The sequence below is a fragment of the Pan troglodytes genome, chromosome 13, assembly GCF_028858775.2.
Source record: "Pan troglodytes isolate AG18354 chromosome 13, NHGRI_mPanTro3-v2.0_pri, whole genome shotgun sequence".
Lineage (NCBI taxonomy): Eukaryota > Metazoa > Chordata > Mammalia > Primates > Hominidae > Pan > Pan troglodytes.
The window spans coordinates 26,314,228-26,338,110 of record NC_072411.2 but is presented as its reverse complement, the minus strand read 5'-3'; the positions used below and the strand labels follow the sequence as shown (position 1 = coordinate 26,338,110).

General features: G+C 39.9%; 1 long non-coding RNA gene across 1 annotated transcript in view; it reads left to right on the top strand.

Annotated features, from left to right (window-relative positions):
- The window catches only part of LOC134807970 (uncharacterized), a 70,901-nt gene extending 47,701 nt beyond the window's left edge, over window positions 1-23,200 (top strand). Inside the window, exons 3-5 of the long non-coding RNA XR_010149716.1 lie at window positions 2,607-2,763; window positions 21,420-21,475; window positions 23,043-23,200. This is a non-coding gene — a long non-coding RNA (uncharacterized LOC134807970). The remainder of the gene's footprint in view (window positions 1-2,606; window positions 2,764-21,419; window positions 21,476-23,042) is intronic.
- The last annotated feature ends 683 nt before the right edge of the window (window positions 23,201-23,883 follow it).

Genomic DNA, 23,883 nt, shown 5'->3' with positions numbered 1-23,883 from the left:
TGACTGAATGGGGCATTGGAATCTGTTAGATTCAGCTGTTCCTCAGGGGTAAGCAGCTGTCCCAGTTTCTCAGGAATCAAGGATTTTCTGGGATGAGTACTTTCAGTACTAAAACCAGTACAATCTCAAAACTGGGACAGTTAGTCACCCTAAATCAAGGTCCCCATTCAAGAAAGGTGATAGATGGCCTTGGCACAGTCTCTGCTCTTGTCAGTTTAAGTTTTTCCTAAATGTAGGAGGTGGAAATCTGGGTGCCAGTGGAATCAACAATGATGAGGATGATAGAGATAATAACACTGTTGATAATCACTGAGACTTTATGATTGTGCAGTAATTACTGTAAAGATTTTACATGTATTATCTTATTCCATTTTTCCAAGAACCCCAGCGTTAGCAAAAGTGCCATCCCTATTTAACACATGAATAACCGAGGGCAAAGAGGTTATGAAAATGAATCTATGTCCACCTGGTGAGGTAGTGGTACAAGGTGAGAACACAGGCAATCTAACACCTGAGCTAGCACACTTAAACACTACCATATATTAATGCTCCTTTAATCAGTGACTCCAATGTCCATGGATTCAGTTAGAACCTGGGTGAGCCAGGGGTGGGTCCTGGGCCACTTGACTCCAGTCTTTCCCCTGACATCAACCCAGAGACTCTACTTAGTTCCAGTGATATTTCATGGGGTTTTCTGAAAATCTGTCTGCTAGTTACATTACATGGCACTTTTGAAACGGGAAAAGTTCCCTTGTCCCCCTCGCAGGGTTGTGCGATGGGAATGTGGCTTGCTTCTTCAGTGCCCCGCTATTCAAACCTCTAGGGGAGCATACAGACAGGCAGGTTGTGGGGCTCTGACCCCACGGCAGTGTCTAGGGGTGAATGTTTACAGCTCCTAAAGCCCCAGTGGGTGTGTGTTACAGGGTGCTCTTTTAGTTTTGCTGTCTGTAGGCTTGTGTTAACCAGCTCGATTTAGACCCTCTCCCTTGTCGCAGGACAGAGGGCTTTCTGTATCCCGGGTTCTTGCCTTGGTGTACTGGAAGAATTGAATCACACGTGGGCTTGGAGAATGAATGCAAGATTTTATTGAGTGGCAGTAGCTCAGGGGAAGTCAGAAGGGATGGAATGGGAAGATGTTCCCCTGGAGTCAGGCCACTCACCGGCCAGGGCTGTCCTCCAACTCCCCAGCCAAACTCTGCATTGTTCTACTTTGCCTGTGGGTGGCCTGGAAGTGTGTCAGTGCCTGTCAGTGTGTTCCTCTCCATGTCCAGTCACCCGGGTATTCCTCCGCTGATGTGCTCCTCTTGACGTCCAGCTGCCTGTGTGTTCTTCTGCTGATGTGCTCCAGCCACCTGTGTGTCTGCCTGCTAGAGTCTTGGGGGGTTTTTATAGGTACAGTATGGGGGAGTGGCAGGCCAGGGTGGTCTTGGGAAATACAACATTTAGTCAGGAAATGCCTGTCCTCACCCAGATCCATGGGGGTGGAGCCCTAACCAGGGACCATGCCCTCCTCTGTCCAGCACTTCCCTTCCTCCCTTCTGTATCTTTTTTTTTTTTTTTTTTTTTTTTTCTGAGACAGGATCTCACTCTGTCGTTCATGCTGGAGTGCAGTAGCGCGATCTCGGCTCACTGCAACCTCCGCCTCCCGGGTTTAAGCGACTCTCCTGCCTCAGCCTCCTGAGTAGCTGGGATTACAGGCGCCTGCCACCGCGCCCGGCTAATTTTTGTATTTTTAGTAGAGACGGGTTTTCACCACCTTGGCCAGGCTGGTCTCAGACTCCTGACCTCGTGATCCACCCTCCTTGGCCTCCCAAAGAGCTGGGATTACAGGCGTGAGCCACCGCATCCGGTTCCCTTTTGTCTACTAAAATTCTTTCTCTTGGGTTTCAGTTTTCTCCTTTTTAAGAGGATAATAATAATTTTCATTATCACCAAATTAACAATCTTGTCATGATTATGCATAATCATCTATATGAATAACAATTTTAAAAGATAAATATTGGTTAGACTATCAGACTTTCAGCAAGCTTTCATGGAGTGGAGAAAAAATAAAATCACACAGATCTGACTACAATGTGGAAGTTATACAGAAGTGCTGAAAAGAGAAGAGCGTGGTTCCCTCTGTCTCAAAAAAAAAAAAAAAAAAAGAATTTGCTTCATTAACCTCTATTTTCTAGGACCATAGAGTGATGGAATGCAACAAGGTGTTGGGACAGTATCTCATTCTTAGTCTAAGAAACCTGTCATATTAGGTAGAATCCTCTGCAAGAGATGCAGCCAACAGCAGGCAGAGATTTGCTTGAATAAAGATGCCAGTGTACATTGATCTATGAAAATGTGCTCTACTCTCTGATTAGAATGGAATAAAGCCTATCATTTGACATTGGACCATCCAGATGTGGATCTAGTAAGTAATAAAAATGTATGTGTAGAGTACCTGTTGAGGGCTGCTTGGTTGTATGACCGTTCTCTCATGCTTCTGCACAGAATATAGAGTAAAAATTTCCCAAACAGAATATATATTTCTGATAAAAGCAATCTTATTTTTCAAGCCTTGGGGAAAATGACTCACTGCAGCTTTTTATTTATATATCCGTATTGCATAGGTTGACAATCTAGGAAGGGAAGAAGAGTTCATGCTTCATGTGGTACACCTCCAACTCTCCTCTGAAGGAAAGAAGTAAATTGTTATAACAAAGAACACCAGCGAAGTCTTGTCAACATCACTTTCTGATGGCAAAGCCCGGTAAAGTTGAATACATGGTAAGGAAAAATAAATATTCTTATTGCCTACAGGACTTGATATCTACATTATCTAGTTTAGTATTGATGAAATTACATTATGTTTCTCTGCTAGTGCCATATTTGTAAAAGATAGTATATTTTTTAAAAAGTAACTAATGTCCATAGTGAGAAATTTGGTAGTTGACTCAAATCATCTTTCTACTGAGATGATACTCTATTTTAAAACAGATGTACCCCCAGTCTGGGGCTCTTTGTCTCTGTTGCCTCAGAGAGTCTCTTCAGGAGACTCATCCTAAAGCTCTTCTCATCATTTTATGTGGCCTCCATAGTAGGCTTTTTCACTGCAGTTTCTGCCCATAGTGCACACTTGGTGTTTCAGTTGCTCTTGCTTGTCAGTCGACCAGGAATTCAGTTCAGCTTCACTCTTCTATGGCTATCCCATTCAGTCTTGTGCAAACCTATGAATTCTAAGATTTGAGGACACTTCTAGGACACTTCAGGCCCCATAAGTACCTGCTCAAGCCCTTCAAGCTCTATCATCATCCAACTATATTTTATTGACATTTCTTACATTCCAGGTACCTTCCCATATTAATGGCTACAATTGACAGAGCAATTACTATGACCCAGCTATAACAGAGATGCACACATATTGACTCACTGTACCCTCACACACAATCTCTGCAAGGTAGATGCCATCATCATCCCAATTTTAAGATGAAGGACATGAGGTGCAGCTAGGAAGTGGCAGTGCTGGCATTTGAACCTTGGTAATATATCTCAAGTCTCTGTACTCTGCATCACTGGACTATGTTGACCTTTGTATTTGTTACTAAATTTTATCTCAATTGGTAAAAATCTGTATGTTGGTGTCTATTCCAATTTTACATTTGAAGACATGATAACTCAAAAAGGTTGAACACACTTCTCACAGTCCCACACCCAGTTAGAGGCAGAATTGGAGTTTGAATCTAGGTGTAGCTGACACCAAAGAACATGCATTTTCCAGTAAAATAGTTTCCCTCTGTTGTGGTCTCATAATTTTGAAATTCATATGTTGCATTGATTGCATTGAACCTGTCATGATATTTATCTTTCACGTGAATGTTAAAAAGCACATAGTTAGGGCTTACCATGAGCCAGACACTAGATTTGGACAATGCTGTCAACACATATGAGGACAGTCAAAAAGACAGACAGTGGCCAGTCTCTAACTTCTAAATATCAGGCATCGAGTTATCACACTTTCAACAAAGAACCTGCACAGTCAATGGGAATTCCATTTGTTAATTACAGTTTTGTAGGATTCTGCAGCCAGGAGTTACCAGGGAGCAAAGAGGAGGCCAAAAGCTAACAAAGCTCTGCCTGCCATCCCTACCTAGCCTGTGAAACAGGGCTACACTTTTTGTCTGCCCATTTATGCAAGTTCTCAGAAACAGGGAAGCTTTAAAAAAATTTTTGATTGAAAACTGCAGCTTGGAAACATTTTCACAAAGTCATTGTAATGGCTTTATACTTGATATGAGTTCTACTGAGAGCCTTCATAAGAAACCTCTGATCCTAGCTCAGGAGGCCCTCCAGGCTGATGCTGTCAGTCTTTGATGACCTTGTTTGCTGGTGTAGCAATTCCTGAAGCTTTATAATTGCCCAATCAGCCAGTTTCACATTCTGGCCCTGTAACTCTGTTTTCTCTTGAAATTAGGTAAATAAGTTTCTCTTCTTCGTCTCTCTGGGAACATCCTAATCATTGCTTAAAGACTAAGTCGATTTTAATTTCTTCAGCAAAGATGGTTCTGCTCTTTAACTGTAGTTGATCATTCCCTTCTTCCTACAACTTCTATGCCTGTGTTTCTTATTACTGTATTTATAACTGGCACCAAATTTATACGTTTACATATCTCTCTCTCCTTCTAGATTATATATTCTCTGGGGCATGAGAGGTGCTATAGTTTAGTATATTATATAGACTAGAAAAGGCAAACTGTGTTTTAAGAAGCTTTGAGCTTGGGAGTCCCTTAAGAACTTCAATTTGGCTAGGACTACAAACGTCTGCAAACAGAGTGGTCAGGTCACCAGACAAGAGTCCCCACCAGTGACTTGGAGCAAGAAATCAGATTCCTTGGGACAGTAGGCTGGGCTGAGGCAAGACCCAGTGGTGATGTGATTTTGTGCCAAGGTCCCTGGAGAGAAGCAAGTAACACTAGAGACAGAAACTGGGCACCGGCACCAACTATGAAGACATGCCCCTCAGCCTTTAGCTAGGAGAGACAACCAGACTCAAGGTCAGATGGGAGCAAATGTAGGAAGAGAGCAGGCCAAGCAGAAAGGACTTAGGACAGGAATTATCAGGGCACATGCCTTTGTGTGTTGGGGCCACATTCCTATCGCCTGTGGAAGGTGCAGGGTTAGGATAGGATGGACCAATTTACAGATGGAATTTCAATTCTAAAATCCTGGTTTTGAGGGAAGAAGACCTATTTTTACCTTTGAAACGCATTTTCAAAATCTTTGGTCACCAATGCATGATGAGTTCTGGAAAAAATTCAAGAGCTTACCCTCTGGTGTCATTGATATTACTAGCAGGTTATGGCTTTGCTACACCTATTTCTCTCAGTGAAATGCAGCCTAGCATGTCTTTTAGAACAATGAAAGAATGGATTGCATTTTCTGATGACTTTATCTGATGTCATAAATGAATGAAAGTTGAATGTTTCTTTGAGCGCTTTAAGAAACACACTGAATGCTAATTAGCTAACAGGATAACAGAAATTTGTCCCTGGAAAAGAGCATCAAAGATGAAAAGATTGTGAAGAATATTTAGGATTTGGAGAAAGGATTTTGGCTTCTGAGAATGTTCAAGGCCATTTCTGGTTTTATATATTACAGTAAAAACCTGAGGGATCCTTGTTTATGTACTCTAAGGGATTGTGCTAACATTTTCCTGAATGGAGGAGAGAGCAGTGTCACATGTTTAATTCATTTCAGTATAGGGACTTATAAGAATTAATGCCAATTGCACTCACTTTCTGCATGTGCCAGGGACTCTGCCATGCAGGATAGAAGCACATTTTCCTACTTGCATTTACCACAAATTTATGCAGTCATTTTAGAACCATAAAATGAATTTGCAATGGGCCTGGGGAGACCTGAAATTCATACTGCTTCTCTTTCAGAAAAGGAGGCCAAGGGCTGTTGATGTTATGTCATTTGAACACTGGACCTGGAATCAGGAGACCCAGGCCGCAACTCCAAGCCTGCACCTACAAGGTGTTTGATCTTGAACATGTTATTTAGTATCTTTGAGCCTGCACTTCTTCCCCATAAGAAGGGGAATGTATATCAATCTTAGGATGTTTGTTGTCAGAAGAAAATAAGATGATGAAAACGTGAACATTTTTGATATGATCTTAGACACATATTCGTTGCATTTGCGTCTTCACCCAAGGGCACAGACGCTTATTATTACTTGGGCCTTTCAGGTCCCATCTTGCCAGGTCCTGCATAAAGTCATCCCCGCTGATTGCCCACTTAAAAGTTGCTAAATTAGACCCCTCCCTTCCCATATTAACTTATTTATTTACATATATGTTTACTGATTTCTATATCAGGGACTCTAAATTTACACTTGATGCCAGTGTGAGTTTAATTGTGGCGGCCATAACAAATTACCTCAAACTTAGTTTTGAGGTTTAAAACAACAGATACTTATTATCTTACAGTGCTGGAGGCTGGAGTCCTGAAATCGAGCTGTCAGCAGGACTCCCTGTGCTCCCTCTAGGGCCCCGGGGAAGAATATGGCCCTTGCCTCTCTGTTTCAGGTGGCTGCCAGCATCACCTGGCTTTTGGCCACGTCACTGCAATCTCTGCCTTTCAGGCCAAGTTGCCTCCTCCTCTGTGTATGTGCCTAATCTCTCTCAGCTTCTCTCTTAGAAGGACACAAGGGATGGAATTTAGGGCTCACCCAGAGAATTAAGGATAGTCTCATCTCAAGATCCTTAACTTAATTATACCTCAAACATCCTTTTTCCAAATAAGGTAATACACATTGCTGAGATAACGATATAGACCCATCTTTGAGAGCCATTATCAGCCTGCCACAGAGTCCCAGGAAGAATTTAAGATTATTTATTGATGTCCTGGAACAAAATACTTGAACAGCACTTTATAGTTTAAGTCAACTTATAGAGCAGAAAATAATCTTAAGTGGGTTAGCATGGGCTGACAACGGCACTCTGGCAGGTTCTCCTGCCTATCAGTGCCAGGTGACACAGGATGGGTGAGGCGTGCCCAGCAGGAAGTCAGTCCAGGGCACAGACAGCTTCACCAGAGTTCCCTCCTCGCCCTTCCTGACTGATGCAGGATTTTTCTCAGGCTGTTCATGGGACTTGAGATGGGGGCAAACTTTTACTTTGCCTGCCATGCTCAACCCCTTGCGGGAGGGAGCACGTGAGCGAGTGAGTGCAGAACCCGGCTGGCCACTACGGGCACTCACACAGGAGCAAGTTCCCTGCGGGGCCCATGACCAGACCAGTGACAAATGAGCAAGTGTGAGACTTGGCCAGCCACTCCAGGTGCCAGCAGGAGCAAGCTCTGGCGGCAGCACCCAGGTCAGGGCAGCGAATGCCTGCAACCTGCCCCAAGGACCCAGAGCGAGTGTTACAATGCTCCTTTAGTTCCACTGCCTCTGGACAGCTGTGTGTTAACAGCTCAGTTAACCCCTTGCTTCATTGCATGGGGTGGCTGCCCTCCACCAGCAAGGGCAAAGGGCTGGTGTGACGGCCTTGTTTTGGGTACCCACACTTGGTGGATCCTGAACACTTGTCCAGTGTACAAGAAAAATGCTTTTGTGGGGGCACTTGAAGGATGGTGAAGGCAAATAATTTTATCGAGTGGTGGGAATGGCTCTCCGTGTAAGGGGAGCTGGAGAGGGGACAGGAAGGGTAGATAATTCTCCCTAAAGTCTGGCTGTCTCTTCCCCGAAGTCAAGCTGTCTTTTCTTCCCCAAAGCCTGGCCATCTTCTCTCTGAACATAAGCCATCTCTCCCCTCTACCAACTGAGTATGGGGTCTTTATAGGCACAGGATGGCGGGGATGGGGCAGCCCATAGGTAGTTTTGGAAAAGGCAACATTTGGTTGGTGAAAAGGTATTATTCACAAAGAACCAATCTGGAGAGAGTGGGCAAACAGGAATAGAAGTTCTCACTTTGGGCCCCGGGTTTTAGGCTTTTTGGCTTAAAGGTGGGGTTTCACCAGGAACCTGTCTCTCTCTGCCTAGAGCCTCTATCTCTGCCTCCTGCCTCCATCATGATCAGAGGCTTGTGTCCTGTCATTTGGATTGCAGAACATATTACTGTATCTGATGTACACAAATCTTCACAAACTAGATTGCTGCTATGAGACTGTGGATTAAAAACAATAATGTAAATGTACTTAACATTTACTTGTGCTAAATGTAAACATAAGTAAATTATAAGACAATAGCAATGATGATATCTCTCCCTTTTCTGATACACTCTCATCATTGTCACTTGTCCACTAAGTATTAAAATTACCTGGAAGGCTAAAATATATTTTTGCTATCATTATTATGAAGAATAAACATTGCCTTGAGTATATTGTGCCCTTAAGTTACTAGCTAATGATAACAGAAAGCAAAAATGAATGGCAAGTTATTAAAATATACATTGTTTATTTTATCTTTAGCTCAACTTTAAACCTTGTTAATTTATTTGTTTATTTGCATACATAATATATCTGAACAGGAGTACCTGTATGTTGGAGGTGAATGTACTTGTTTTTCTTATAGAATATGCAATCAAAAAGGTTTGGTGATCGTTTTTCTACCTCCTGTGACTATAGCTTGGGTGCTTATTTGACCTCTATGTTCTCAAGTCTTTTTTTTTTTTTTTTTTTTTTTTTGAGACAGAGTCTCGCTGTGTCCCTCAGGCTGGAGTGCAGTGATGCGATCTCGGCTCACTGCAAGCTCCGCCTCCCAGGTTCACACCATTCTCCTGCCTCAGCCTCCCGAGTAGCTGGGACTACAGGCGCCCGCCACTGCGCCCGGCTAATTTTTTGTATTTTTAGTAGAGAGCGTGTTTCACCGTGTTAGCCAGGATGGTCTCAATCTCCTGACCTCATGATCTTCCCGCCTTGGCCTCCCAAAGTGCTGGGATTACAGGCGTGAGCCACCACGCCTGGCCCTATGTTCTCAACTCTTAACTTCAAGTCAATGCCTCTTGAATTTGCAGTTTTGATAGTCTCAGTTATCTTGGCTACATTTGTCTTTCCCTTTTGACTTGAAATAATATGAAGTGATCCAGGGTAACTCCTCCAGGACAAGCTCAAAACTTGTTACTAGAATATACTCAAAGAAAGAATCTAAACAAAATAGAATTGTAACATAAATGAAAGATTTAAATATTAAATCACTTAGGTCAAATATTGAAGGAGGATTTCTGTTTCTGAGTAATGAATACACATCCTCTAACAATATTTCACAGGTGTTCTTCTCACAAAATTTAGAAAATTGCTTCACATTGTGGATATATAGCTATTAAGGATGCCAGAGAATTTCAGTGTTGAGAAATGTATTTAACACTGTTTGGCTGAGCATGTGTCATTTGAACACAAAGCCATTGTCCCACAGGGCATAATATGTTGCAGGGTGATATAGGCAAACAGATAACTGACAGAAGAGAGACTTTGGCATGGATTGTAGAGAGAGTTTGGCATGGATCATTACAGTAACATTTTACGCACTCAGCTTGCTGGTCTATAAACCTGATGATTTTTCCAGTGGTACTGTTTCACTATTCAGTGTAAATGATCATTGTTCAGCTGACACTGATTGCTGTTGTATCCAACTAGAAACCTACCTTAGAGAGGAATTGTCACTATTGATGATTTGTACCCAATCATTGCCTCTTGGATACTATTGCAGATTAAACAGACTCTTCCTCATGCCCCAATTTGCAGGAGAGACTGACAGAGTTGCCCCCAGAGTTGACATGGTGAGGTGCTTGCACAGATAACTCACTCTGTTGCTCCAGGGCTAAGTTATGCTTTGGACTTGGGCATAAGACAAATCTGTTTCAGACTTAGTTCAGTTTTTCACTGGCTGCCTAATTTCCCTGATAGCTCTGATCCTTAGTTTTAGCATCTGTAAAATAGAATACATTTTTACAAATTCAACGGCTACATGAATGACGATGAGAAATCCCTCAGAACAATTCCTCTCCATGGTTTCTTACCTACCGTCATACTATGAGAACTTCAAGTGTTAAGAGTTAACTATTATTTCAATTTTTCATTGTATCTAAAACTATTTTCTCCCATATTTGATTCCTCTCTTTATTGGGTTAGCCCTCTGCATTTCTATGCCCTTACCATGAGGAAAAAACAAAACAAAACAAAAAACGCTTAGTCAAATTAAATTTAACAAAGTTTAATTTAGCAAAGAACAATTCATGAATTGGGCAATCTCCCAAGCCAGAGCAGGCTCACTGAGACTCCAGTGTAGCTACATGGGGGAAGAAGATTTATGGACAGAAAAAGGAAAGTGATACAGAAAGTGGATGTGAGGTACAGAAACAGCCATATTGTTTACAGCTCAGCATTTGCCTTATTTGAACATGATTTGAACATTGACCACCTTTGATGAACCAAAGCTCAGTGATTGATTGGCACAAGAGTAGACTACAGTCTGTTTACGCCTCTGTGTAGGTTATAGTTCACAATGTACAGAGAAACTTTTAGGTTGAACTTAAAATATGGAAGGAGGCATCTTTAGGCTAAACTTGACTTAACACATATAATTGGCATTATATGTGTTATATAAGATTCTAAAAGTTTCTATCTAGAATATATTCACATAATAGTATTAAAAAGGAAATAATCATGTTAATAAAATAGGTACTATTTATTAAGTGCCTACTATGTGTCATATATTGAGCTGTTCTATATATTTATTTTGATTTGATTAGACTTAAGATTGGGATCCAAAGAGTTCAGAGTAAACTTCACAGTATTAAAACATACAATGACATGAGGAACAATGTAAAATATATGTTGCTTACTCATAAATAAATTACGCATGAAATAAAAAATCACACAAAACTATTATCTCAGATTATTTTATTGCTACTGTGAGGCCAATTTGACTAGCTATTTCAATGCACATCAAAATTTTTTGTTGTTGTAATGTTGGTTAAAATTTGTTTGTATTGGAAAAATACTGGGCTATGTAGAGAGTAGTTTTCAGAATAAACACATTGTGAAAACTCTTTAGAGCTTTATCAGGAGCAATCTGTAAATTGTGTGGATTGATAAAATAACCACTGCAATGCCTACTGTGACTTCATTGTTGAATCAAGACCACCATGGTATGAGTTTGAAAAAAAATCAGAGAGGGGCACTTAAAATGCTAGAAAGAAGGGGCATAATTGAAGGAATTAGAGCCTGGAAATTCTCTGAGGTGTAGAATCTGAGGTGCAGGGAGGTGGGTTTCTATCCTTACCATCAGGACCAATGGCTTACTGGCTTACAGTTCAGAGTTACTGTGACGGAAATACAATGGTTACTATGGTAATAGTAAAACAATTAAGCTTAATAAACCTGTTTTATACCTAAAGCTCAGTAACAAATCCAGGTTTCTATAGAGAAAAGAAGTAGCAGAAATGGCAGAAAAATGGAATTGACACATTTATTTCAAAAATAAAACAGCCAAGGAATTCACAGCTTTCTAAAGGAAAAAGATAATATGTATGCAGTCCAACCAAGCACCATGAATTCTTGTTGACTGCTACAGTTGAGCAAGCCTGTTGGTTTTTGTAGGACAGAGCTCTGGGATTAAAGTATTTGGATGAATCCACCTAAACCTCTCTGACTGAATGTGCTACTCCCAGGGTAGGGGCCAGGTCTCTGAACTCATCATGCTGGCTACGGATTCTGGGTCTAGAGGAAAGAAACAAAGAGAAAAAGAATACTAGGGATAAACATGGAACCAATGCATTCTTAGAATACTGAATTTCTAAGCTTTTCACTAAAAAGTCTATTTTCATAAAAAAATTAGTCATTTTTTACATAATTTATACATGTGTGTATGATATATACACATGCACCTATATGCACATATACATGTAAATTATATATACACATATATGTATATATACACACATATATATACATATATATTTATATATATATAAGTTTTCATGAATTCTTTCATTTTTAAAACCAAATTAAAAACTTCTTTGGGCTAGGCATTGCCCTCCCCACAACTTATAAAATAGGGCAAGAGATACGCTGGTAGAAGATGCATGTATCAAAAGGCCGGGTGCAGTGGCTCACGCATGTAATCCCAGCACTTTAGGAGGCCGAGGTGGGTGGATCATGAGGTCAGGAGTTCAAGATCAGCCTGGCCAAGATGGTGAAACCCCATCTCTACTAAAAATACAAAAAATTAGCTGGGTGTGGCGGCGCATGCCTGTAGTCCCAGCTACTTGGGAGGCTGAGGCAAGAGAATCTCTTGAACCCGGGAGGCAGAGGTTGTGGTGAGCCGAGATCGTGCCATTGCACTCCAGCCTGGGCAACAACAGCGAAACTCCATCAAAAAAAAAAAAAAAAAAGAAGATGCATGTATCCTGGTTCACTTCATTGTTTTAATGTTATCTCAAGAGACCTAGATCTTGCCATATGATGGAGGCTCAGGTACGTTTGAAATGACCTCTATTTGCCTGATCAAAGATAGGACATTCCATGCTTCCCTTTTGTAGTGGAAAGGAAGGGTAGGAATAGTTAGATGGTACTTATTCTTCAACACACTAGCCCCAGATATAAATTGATGGGAATATTTTTTGATTGCTGGTTTAGAGAAATGAAAAACAAAAATTAAGTCATTGAAAAGTGAAAGTGAAAGCGTTTATTGTCCATCTTGTCCTTGTTATGCATAAATAAAATTTCCAGAAATTCAGAAATATAAATGCTTGTAGATAAGTTGAAGGATTATCACTGCTATTCTTTTAAATTTCTACTTTTATTTTAGATGTGGGGTAAATTTTTAAAATTTCCACTTTTGTTTTAGACATGGGGGTATATGTGCAGGTTTGTTACATGGATATGTTGCACCCAAGTAGTAAGTACAGTACCCAATAGGTAGTTTTTCAAGTCATGACCCTCTTCTTCCCTCTCCCCTCTAGTAGTTCACAGTGTCTATTGTTCCAATATTGATGTCCATATGTGCTCAAAGTTTAGTTTCCACTTATAAGTGAGAACATTTGGTCTTTGCTTTTCTGTTCTCATGTTAATTTGCTTAGGGTTATGGCCTCCAATCCTTCCGTATCATTGCAAGGGACATGATTTTATTCTGTTTACGGCTGCATAATATTCCATGGTGTATATGTACCACATTCTCTTTATCCCAACTGCCATTGATGGGCATCTAGCTTGAGATGGGTCTTGTCTCAAAGGAACCAAGACAGACCGGGTCAAGCTCCACAGCATGCTAGATGTTGATTAGAGAAAGTTTCTCTTGTTGTGCCCACATGCTCTGCTAGGTTAGGCCACCAGCATGTGTGTGCTTGGACCCTGCCCTCCTTACTACATGACACTCTCCCACTTTTACTTTCTGTACCAGACACAAGAGTCTTTGGAGAGATCCTAAAATTCACCACATTTTTTCCCAACTCAGGGATTTTATATGTCTCTAACTTTGTTTAAAACATCACTGCCCCTCTAATCCTATGAGGAGTGGAAATGTATCATTCAAATCTTAGTTTAAATATAGATGTTTTCTTTCATCTTTATTGCCAATATCAGTGCCTTGATTATTTTTTTCTTACATTTACCTCAATGTATAGGGATTCATTTTATATATTCTGTTTCTCTCATTAGACTGTGAGTTCTATAAGGTTAAGAACAGTCTTATCTTCATCCATATAGCCAAAGCCTCTAGTACGATTTCTGGCAAGTTGCTCAATAATATTGTAAAGTATGTGAGAGATAGGTGATAGGACACTCACAGCAACTCCTAATGTAGATGACAATCTTGCTTTATCACAGACACTTGGGAAATTCTCAGGAATACTTAGGAGTATTCCCAGATCAGATCCCCAGAGATTCTGAGGCAAAGAACCAGGACCCTCTACTCACTGTGATTCTGGCTCAGCAGCATCCAAATCTCCTGGGAGCTTGTTAGAAACATAAGATCTTAGGCCCTATTCTAAACCTATTGAATCAGAGTCCAAGAATCTTTGGTGATTCCTATGCACATTAACATTTGAATAACACTGTTTGAGGATGTTTACAAAATAGTCTCCAACTGTTTCTAATGTTCAGTTTGTTTGAGAACCATTGATCAAGAATATGGCCAAATCAATGGAATAAAAAACAAAATTACTCCCCAGGCAGAACAGATAATATTACATTGTGCATTTCTTCATTTAACACAGCATTCAAAATGAGCATCTACTTTAATTAGCACTATGCCAGGCTCAGAAGATATAAAGCAAAATCAAGAATATTTCTGTCTTTTAAGAGAATTTAAGTCTAGAAGTAGGACACATACTCACAAACAATTGATAGCAATAATATGCTAGAGATACAATTGTAGACAGCACATAGGCAAGAAAGATGTGCTGAATAGAAAAGGAAGCCCTTTTTACTGGAATCTATATGAAAACCCTTAGGAAACCTACCCTGGTGACACATCTTGACCTGTGCATTGATGTTTACATGTCAGGGAGAGGTACAGAGGTACAGCGACACAGAGCAGGCTGCTGTGACTGAGAATCTGTGACACATTTGTAGGCCTGGCAGGAAGCAAGAGAAGACTGGGAGGTCCTCAGGGCCATGTGATGCAGGGTGAACATCCACTCTACTTGTGCAACCTCTGCCATTGGAGCCCAAGAGAGGAGACTGGTGCATGAACAGGCAATTAAATCGTACAATAACCAGTGCTCGCACAGGTGTGAGCACGGGAGCTCTGGAGCCATAGGGAGGGCCAGTAGCTAGCCTAGGAACCACAGCTATATCCCAAGCGTACCCAGACAATATGAAAGCGAAGGGAAAAGCAGAGATTGCAACACATTTGAAGGCTTAACAATTAGGCGAGGCTTCAGACGGGGGCGGGGTTTAAGGAAAAGTAAAAGCTCCTCAGTGTTTCCAGACCAAGTGTAAGGGAGGTGAGGCAGCTATGAATCTGCAAGGTAGGAAAAAGCCAAAGCATGCAGAATCTCCAGTGTCACACAGGCAGCTTGGATTTTACCATTTTTTAGTGGAAAAACTGTAAATGATTTTGAATAGGAAAGCAATATGATCACACTGTATTTGAAATTTCAGAATGACAAATAAAGAATTGGAGAGGAAGAGGAGAGATGTGGAGGCCAGATTGTGAGTGAGGATGGGTCTCAACAGTCCAAACAGGAAATGATGAGAATTGGCCCTTGTAGATGAGTATAAGAAGGAAAGGTTTGTTATACAAAGTACAACTCTCAAACACAAGAATAACATATTCCTAAGGACTTTTCAGGAAAAGTGGGAAGTGTGTTCATGAAGGCAGGAAAATACCTTATCTCATTAACTTTGAATGCATTTCTTTTCAAAAGAATTCCCACTACAGCTTGTCTGGGCACTTCCAGGTGTACAGAAAGTCTTACAGCTCTGCAGACCAGTGACCCACAGCCTCCTTCTCTTACCTTTGACTGTAATTCTGGACCACCCAATCTGGGGCTTTAAAACCCAGGGAATTTGGTGAGAAAGGTGGAGGTGGAACAGGAGGGGAACAGCAGAAGCAATGTCTCCACAAAGTGACCTGACATGGTTTTCTGATGATGGTCATCATAAACGGCAATGTGAACAATAAGAAGAGGACTGTGGCAAATACTGTGTCTCAGACCAAGGAAAATTGTCAAATTACAGCTCTTTGGTTTAGGGTCAGAAAATAAAGACTGGCTGCGTAATATTTGTGTTTCCTCACCATGGTCAGGAGAATTACTGATGAGTTAATTTCCTAAATCAGAAGATTCCTGAAGTCCTGAGAGAGAAGTGGAGGGAATTTTGTAAAATGCATGCGCCTAGGCAAAGAAAGGTGTATTGAGAAAAAGGAGATTTAAAAACTACAAAAATATTTAAGTTACATGTAAACATTTTTTAAAGCTTAGGAATTATGAAATTTCTGGGAATGTTTTTGTTTTTTTTTTTTCCAAAACACTGACTGTGAGAGCAAGGTGGTAGAGATGAATTTCAAATCCAAAGGATTATCTGGAAGATAAATCTCCATGAGAGGAAAGCTTGTAAAAATGTGAGTGATTGACTGGAAAAATTCCAGGATTGCAAAAATAGTAGTACAAATAGAAGCCAACAACTTTTGCACATTTACTATGTGCTAGGCACTACGGTAGCATCTGTTAGTTAATTTAGTCTTCCCTTATAAGGAGAGTTCCATTAACATTCCCATTTCACAGATGAGAAAACTGCTGAGCTGAAGTAACTTAGACCACAGGACTTGTCAGGGACAGAGCTGGTGTCCTGGTGCCAAAGTGCCTGCTCTGAACAAATGTGGATTATAGTTAGCTTCTATTATGTATTGCAAAACATGACAAATTCAAAAGGAAGAAAAGCTCCTGAACTTGAGGCTACAATTCCTATTTGAAGCTGGGAAGCATATCCTGATAATCCAATCAAATTGCCACAAACATACAACCATTATCAGATTGTGTTTTCTAAAGAAAATCATTCGCATATTGTTCTTCTGTTCAGACTCCCTTAATAGCTATGCCTTGTCTACAGCAGTAGGTACACATGCCTGAACCTGGCTTGGATTCCCTCCACAATCTTGTTAAAATATCTCCAGACTCAATCATCTGTGCATTTTTACATTCTTACCTCTTTCTACACTCTCCCTTCAAAATCTGTGCTCCAGCCACAGAGAATCACTGTTCCCCCAAAAGCACTTTGTGTCTCTGCTTCTTATTCACTGCCACAAATTGGGCATATTCTTTCACAAGCAATATATAATGAGTTTTTATTTTCCTAAAACATCATAAACTGTTTTGGAACCATGATGGGCACAAACATCTAATTCATTTTGTCACACAACTAGTAAGTAGGAAATCTAGCATTCAAATGAAACTTTTCTAACTCTAAAACCACACTTTTTCTGTAAATTAAGTTGTCTTTCCTTGCCACACTACTTGCCTCTCATTATCTATGCCATTGATTAATTTCAGTTCACTCATGTTGGAGAAGGAAATCTTGACTAAGAAAGATTTTGTTTCATGACTTAAGACAAGTCAGTTGAAGTTCCAGATTAAACAAGACAGTGGTTGAGAAGATTATTGCAGCCTATAATTTAGCATGTCTAGATTCATTCCTATGATCCTATCTTCCAAATATGAATTGCTGAATAACCAAAGCTGAAAAGAAATTATCCAAGAATAAAGCAGTAAGAAGAAGCAGGCAAGTACAAGTTTCCTACCTTGTTCTTTATCCATACATCCTTCTCCCAGTCCAGACTCTTCTTTCAACTCCATGCAGTAAATATTTCTACAAGACCCAACCGATGCCAAATTCTTGCAGAAACTGAAGCTCTAAAGGTAATCACCCAGAGTGTACTTCCTAGTGAAGTTAACACTAGAGTAAGGATCTTATTGCAAAAAAAACTTCACACTGCAGAATGACCTGTGAACAACAATTCTGCAAAATGCTTTCTTAAAGAGGTTGATCCCACAGTCTAATAAGCCTGGGAAATGCTATGTGCTCTTAGCTCTTCCTTGGTATTTGTTGTAAATATTGTCATGCGTGTCCATATAGAAGACCACCTAAACAGGCTTTGTGTAAGCAGCAAGGCTGTTTATTCACTCGGATGCAAGTGGGCTGAGTCCAAAAAGACAGTCAGTGAAGGGAGATAAGAGAGGGGCAGCTTTATAGGACTCGGGTAGGCAGTGGAAAGTTAGAGTTAAAGGTGGTTATCTGTTGTCAGCACAGGAGGGGGTCACAAGGTGCATGGTGGAGAGATCATGAGACTCATTGTCCAGGAGAATTGATTGGATGGATTGATCAGTTAGGGTAGGGCAGGGACAAGTCCTAGTGGTGGAATGTTGTAAGATGGGTTAATCAGTTAAGGCAGAAACCGGTTGTTTCACTTCTTTTGTGGTTTTTCAGCTGCTCCCGACTTCTTGGCTCCTGCAGGCCATCGGGATGTATATGTGCAGGTCGCAGGGGTTACAATGGCTGAGCTTCGGCTCAGAGGCCTGACAAATATTAGCTGATTAAATATCTTGCAGTGATAAAAATCTGTTTTGCTTTACTTAGCTCTGAATTGACTAAAACCCTATGACTACAGACACTTCTGTTTTCCCCTATGCAATATTTAGTAACATTCTATGGAATTAGAGTTCGTTCAAATACATTTGAGGCAACAGTAGCCAAAAATATTTCAACAGCCTCATAATCAATATCTATCTCTTTTTTTCTCCTTCTTCAGACAGTTACTTACACTATTGCCAAGGTTGTCTTCCTCAAATAATTCAGATTATAGAATTTATGCCATGTATACACATGCACACACACACAGGCACACAATTTCAAATCAAACACACAAAAACAAGAAATCCAAGGTCTACCATTTTATAGTAAATTCTAATGCATCATCAGAGCCTTTTAGGCTTTTTTTTCTGTCAAAAATGTTTCTTCAGTTTTATGAACTATTGTTTTCTTCATCTTAACTCAGTGACATGGTATTATCTACCATTCCCACCAAGCCACCAGACCACACCCTTGATGTTGGTTACTATGGTATTACTCTCTTCCATCTTTGCCTTTAGAGACTCCATGTACTCTGCTACAAACCAGGCCAAGAACTTTCATGAAATCATTCTTGATCCCCACCACCTTAAGTAAGCAGTCCCCCTCCTGTGCTTCCATTGTCTATGCCACTGGTTCTTCTCACAGTCTATGCCACTGATTAATTTCAGCTCACTCATGTTAGAGAAGAAGGTAATTGTGACTAAGAAAGATTTTCTTTGATGACTTTTTAAGACACGTCAGTTGAAGTTCCAGATTAAACAAGACAAGTGGTTGAGGAGATTATTGCAGCCTATGATTTAGCATATCTAGATTTTTTCCTATGATCCTGTCTTCCAAATACGAATTGTTGACTAACAAAAGATGAAAAGAAATTATCCAAGAATGACATAGTATAAAGAACTCTAAAGTAGTATAAAGAACTCTTCTTGGTCCTTTCTTGAAGAATGCAACACATCCTGCATCACTCACTGATACTCTCTTTCTCTTTTTCTGCTGGCCCCTTGAAGGGTACGGTGCATGAGCTAGCAGCATGGTGCCCTGGCTTCACCACCTGTCTTGTGTGAAAGTCCCCATCCTGGGGCATCAAGGCTGCTTAGCCGACTAACGATCCTTGGAAATGGATCCCAACTCTGGGGTAATACAGAATATCATCTTGCCTGGGAAATGTGATTTGTCTCCCTTTCCATTTCCAAATAACAAAAGTAAAAAAAAAAAACCTCTCATTGGTAAAATAAAAATGGGTTATATTCAATCTTAAAACGAGATATAAGATCGAAATGTAATCAATATTAGCTCTGGTGATGTCAAGTTCCTGACTGGCCAATCAGGTCTATTGGTCTCTCAGAAAGCTTCTTTTCTGTCATTGCTGTGTAACAGCCCTCTTGTTCAACCTCTGTTCAGAAAACAGCCAGGAAATACATCCAAGTTCAGATACCTTCCAGCAAGACTGTAGGTTAAGGATGACTGTGCATAGAGTCAGGTCCAAGTGTCAAGGAAAAGCCAGCTTTGTGAGGTAAGAGTGACTTCTGTCACTCAGCTATCAGATATTTCCTTCTCATTAAGTGGACATATCTGAAAATATTTAGTTAATAAAAAGTGTAAGGTAAAGTTCATTGAGTAGTTACTATCTGTGCGGGGGCAAGAGGCAGAAGAAGAAAGATCTGAGCTCAAAGAAGTTACCTAATTTCCCTAAGATTACAGAACTAGCCACTGTTAAAGTGGAGTGTGGTATCCACGTGTGTGGCTCCAAACTCTGTGCCCATAACGGTGATCCTCTCCAAGACCACTGCAAGTTCAGGCGAGAAAGACAGGATGCTCCAAAGTGTGCTGTTGGACTGAACATCCAGGAAGGTTTTTTGAGTAAATAAAACCAAGTATTTTCTTGGAAGTTGGCTAAATGCAACTTCCCTGCGTGATATAGTTAGACACATGATTTTGCTTGAGTTGCTGTACATTATACCACCAAAGTGGGGGGGAAAAGTCTGGGTTTGAAATGCCAGTGCCTGTTTCGATGTAAATTCTCCATATGTTCAGTAAAGTACATTGACTTCCAAGTAATAGTTTACTTTTGACTTGATATGTATTGACTCATGCCTACTAGGGACTTATTGTTTTCAGTAAATACTCTGTGAAATGTTTTCTCACTTAGCTAAAAAGATAGCTTAGCCTTCAGCAAGATTTTTTGTTTTCCTTTTCAAGTAGAAAAAAATTTGGTCCTGTTGCCCCTTCTCAAAATTGATCTGAAACCATTCATTTTAAGTGTCTATAATCTAAAGACCTAAGGGGGAAAACGTTATTTAAAAAAACAATATTGCCGATTTAGAAAGGAATATAATATTTATTACTACCACATTAATATAAATACAAAACTATACTTAATATTACCCCAAATATGTAAAATTAGCAAATAAAAATAATTGTAAAAAGATATTAAAAATGGATCAGACCTTCATATACATGAGGATTATTATCTGATTAATTTCCAAATGAATACCAAAAAAAAAAACATTTAGATAGGCTGTTGTTTGGTCCCAAGTATGTATTTCCATTAAGAGCTTTGTTTACTTTGTTTCTCTTTATACACCATGAACCAACTTCAAAACTCTCATTCATACTGTATCACTTGCTAAGTCACTGTATTTTCAAAAAAGAAATAAGGCTTTTCCCTCACACATTTATAATTACTCTGTTTCTGACACTGAATGGACCAAAAACACACTCTCATATTGAAATAAGCATGTTGTGGTATTGGCCAGTGTCCAGGACAGAAAATTGTTTTCCCATATGGCAGCTTAATTCTAATTCACATCCTAGGAAAATTGCAGCTACCAAATCAAGCTAATTTTGTTATTTTATCCAAGTAGTTAAAATTATGTTATTTTTAAAATTTTAAGTATCTTCTCTACAACAATATGTTAATAGTAGCTATCCACAGATACTGGGATGATGGGAAAAATATTTTTTTTTCTTTCTGCTATTGTTCTGAGCTTTCAATTTTCCTTATCAGTTGACTTAAATAAGATCACTTTAAAATAAAGAGAAGTTTAAAAAAACCTAGGACTTTACATTTTAATTAGGGGATATCGAAGAGATTCTTCAACATGGTTTATTAATACATATATCATTGCATTTTATATCATATTTATATACCATTGCATTAGAAACAGATATTTTACAGATATTCCATAACTGCTTTAGATATGGAGTGCAGCCTATAAAGTGTAGTTACAGCTTCTGATGAGCAGGAATCTAGAATTAGCATCCCTATTACCATCAAAAAGGGATTTTGTAGGGGTTATTTGCAGACTTCTCTGTGCCCCATTCCCTGTGCTCAATTCCTTGTCTTTCTGCTCTTCTGTTCTCTATTACAGAAACTACATTTCCCAAGATCCTTTGCCAACTGGCTCGCCATGAGATTCAGCCAATGGTAGGTACTAACGGATGATTTGAAGTCTGGAGAAGGGCCATCTTATGGGAGCATGTTTCCTTCCCTCTCTGCCTCAGCTTGTGTCATCTGGAGAAGAGCTCATCTGTCCTCTAGTATGTCCCAGGGCTTGCTCCAATCACGTTGAAGTCCAGCTTCCACTAGCTGGCCCTTGCTCCCAGTTTCCAACAACACTGTCTGCTCTTCTGCTTCCTCCATTTTGGGGTGCAGTAGTTTCCTGTTTGGGTCATTGCTAAGACCCTATTTGCTTTCTCTGGTTTTCCATCACCATATGACCAATTTTCTGCATTAAATTTATTCTGTTCCAAGTATTTAGATTGGTTTCTTTTTTCTGATGAGACCCAGGCACATACAGTGGTCATTTTTGTCATATTCTGTGGCCACCATAGAGATTGTGTCATCGCCACTTTCTTCTAAATTTATGAAGCAAGAGCGTATTCCATATGTGCACTGATTATTTTAAGTCTACCACTTACTGAGCAGCCACTGTGCACCAGGTATTGTAATGGATGCCATCCAGCCTATTTCTCTTCAGCCTCACTGCAAGACACAGTTGTCCTCATTCTCTTTATTCCAGACATGTTGGTTTTCTTTCAGGTCACCAAAATAACACATTTGTTTCTACTCAATGCCTTTACACATGCTGTTCCCTGTGTGGCATGGAGGAATGGTTCCCAATCCCAGAAATGATCCTCACTTATTCTATATGTCTCAAGTTAAAATATTACATCTCTAGGTAGGCTTTCCTGACCCTAGACTGTTAATGTTTTCCTGCTGTACACTGCCATTTTACCATGTACTTGCCCCCTTGTGGTAGTTTCAAAATTAATTAACTTACTGTACAGTTTGTATTTTAATATCTCATTGTATCTGTTAAAATGTATGACCAATCGCTGGGCACGGTGGCTTACGCCTGTAATCCCAACAAATTGGGAGGCCAAGGCAGGTGGATCACCTGAGGTCAGGAGTTCAAGACCAGCCTGTCCAACTTGGTGAAACCTTGTCTCTGCTAAAAATACAAAAATTAGCTGGGCGTGGTGGCATGCATCTGTAGTCCCAGATACTCGGGAGGCTGAGGGCTGAGGCAAGAGAATCGCTTGAACCCAGGAGGCAGAGGTTGCAGTGAGCTGAGATTGTGCCATTGCACTCCAGCCTGGGTGACAAGAGTGAAACCCTGTCTCAAAAAAATGTATATATATATATGTATATATATGTATATATGTATATATGTATATATATATGTATATATATGTATATATGTATATATGTATATATGTGCATATATGTATATATATATGTGTATATATGTATGCTATATATATATGTATATATATATACACACATACACACACACACACAAGTATATATGTGAAGGCTAGGGCCAAATTCACATAATTCACCTCTGTGTCCCCAGTAGCTGTGTTGATTCTTACACACACAAACATTTGTGCTTGATATTTGGTGAATAAATTATTTCATAGTCTTCTCAGCATCCTTTTAAGATGGAAATTATCTTATTTTATGTAATTGTATTCAATTCTTTCTACAGTGTATTGAATAAGCTGCTACATCACATGGACCGTTTTAAATGCTGAAAGATAAAAGCAGTGATCAAGACAGACAAAAGTCTTTTCTTCACGCAATCAATCACATCAACACAATCAACATCCTAGCTAGGAGTTGTGCAATAAACAAGTGAATGCATAATATGTCAGATGATAAGTGATATTGAAAACAAATCAGGGAAGGGAAGTAGAGTTTGCCATATGAAGGCTAAGTGTTCTGAGCAGGAAGGTTGCAAAAACCTTGATACTGTGATGTGTGAGCTGAGAACTGAAGAAGCTGAGACAGTAAACCAAGTGGATAGAAGAGAGAAAATAATTTCAGAAAGAGGAAACTGCATCGATTTTAGAGATAGGGAAACTAAAATTCTGAGGGGTGAGGCTAATTTCCTGATAGTATAAGAAGTCTCCATCTGCAACCAAGTCCACATGACCTTAGGCCTGCACACTAGCCAACGTGTTATCAACATGTTGAAATCCTAGTATGTGGGATATAAAATCATTGCAAAAATTTCACCACAACCCACATCAAATTGAACCATTCAGTTATGATCAATATATTCCTACTCACCATGCTAACCATAGTTTATAAGAGAAACAGCAGGTGGACACAATATTAAGAATAGAATTCCGCTTCTGATTTTAGGCCAGTTTGGCTAAAAATGTTATTTTGTAGGTGTTTGTTAGCAGTGGGTTAGGACATCATCACTGGTAAAGCAAAGCTCTGGGCAGCATACTTCAGAGAGCCACTGAATTTTGTACTGTGTCAGAGCTGTGGTCAGACCCTCACCATTTATCTCATAGGAGCCAACAGAGTGTGTGGTGTTG